This window comes from Austrofundulus limnaeus, unplaced genomic scaffold (genome assembly GCF_001266775.1).
Source record: "Austrofundulus limnaeus strain Quisiro unplaced genomic scaffold, Austrofundulus_limnaeus-1.0 Scaffold69, whole genome shotgun sequence".
Classification (NCBI taxonomy): domain Eukaryota; kingdom Metazoa; phylum Chordata; class Actinopteri; order Cyprinodontiformes; family Rivulidae; genus Austrofundulus; species Austrofundulus limnaeus.
Genome location: NW_013952471.1, coordinates 844,654 through 846,115, shown reverse-complemented (window position 1 = coordinate 846,115; position 1,462 = coordinate 844,654). Strand labels below are relative to the sequence as shown.

Below are 1,462 nucleotides of genomic sequence, written 5' to 3'. Positions count from 1 at the left end.
TCAGTGGGCCCGTTCCTACAGCCAGAGGAGGAGCCGAGAGGTTCAGCAGACTGTTGGCTCTTAATGTTTTTTTTTGGAAAAGCTTTGTACTGACCACTCTGTGAGATATATGGATAATTTTGATCTCTTCTGGGAAAGAAAACATCTCTTCAGGTCTGATGGAATGAATTTGAACAGACATGGATCAGAGCTGTTAGCTTCAAGCATGAAGTATTTCCTGAACCAAGTTCCGGCTGGAACCAAACAACAGGAGAGTGATCAGCTGACGTCTGAGGCTGAAGGACAACAGGTGCAAACTGAGACACCAATGGAAAACAACGTGCAAGTGGCTGAACCAGAACCAGAACCAGAACTAGAACCACAGAGAGGGGAGCTACTTCAAGCTGCTGAACTGGAAGAACATCTGGACTCATAATCATAACAAACAGAGGAACCAGAAAATGGATTTCCCCAACCTACAACTGAAGAAAAACTGACCACTTCTTCTCCACCTGAGGAACCCACGCCATCAACTGAGAATGAGAATGTAAAACCTACATCCATGAAAAAAGTATACAGGATCGGAGACCGCTTTGAAGACCCTGTGAAACGAGAACAGGAGCGTTCAGATTATCGCACAAAGATACAGAACCTTTGGATGAGGAATAAAAATAAATGGACAGAGAAGAAGAAACAAGAGTGGAAAGAAAGCATTRTGAGTCTTATCCCTGATGATGAATATTTTTATGTCTGGGAGGATTAAAAATTGAATTTCTGGGTTGGGAAATGTTTAGAAACATCCTGATGTAATAACAGATGTTATGGCTTCTCTTTATAAAGTTTTCATAAAATTTCTAATAGTTTTGACATATTTTATATGTCAAGAGAGGGATTGAAGAAATTTTGTAACTGATTAATTGAATATTAGATTCAGTTTTGTATTTTCTACTTTCTGATCTTTTCAGTCTGAAAGGTTGAAGCTGACAAAGAGTTGGTGTGTTATCATGTGTTCTTTCTCTTAGCCTAAACAAAACTGAGTGATGTTCTGACGTCTGACGTAAAAGGTAACATCTCTGGGGTGTAACCATGAAGAGATGAACATTATATGCTGAATTCATTATTATAGTAGAAAGTTGTCAGTGTTTTTTTGCAGAGTGTCTGCTCAGAGCAGAGCTCCCGTGTTTGTTTTGATTTGGCCCAAGGTTGTACGCTGAGGCCTGTGCTGCTGAGAGCTGAATGAACCTGATTGGAGTCAGAAGATCAAAAATAAAGTTTTAACAAGAAACCCAGCTGAAACCTGTTTATTCGGACATACCATTTTGAACAACGCATATTTTTCCAACAGAACCTTGTTAAGAAGATGTTAGCTAATAGAGACAAGTTTCATCCCATAACCAGAGAACATTTTCTAACTGTTGACTGGTAAATATAAATATTATTATTTTTTATGACAGTGAGAAGAAATAATAAATATACTTTATTA

The 1,462-nt window shown here is 38.3% G+C and overlaps 1 protein-coding gene across 1 annotated transcript in view; it reads left to right on the top strand.

Moving 5' to 3' along the window:
- myo15b (myosin XVB) overlaps window positions 1–1,462 on the top strand; it is a gene marked incomplete in the record, with an annotated part of 164,390 nt that overhangs the window by 129,721 nt on the left and 33,207 nt on the right.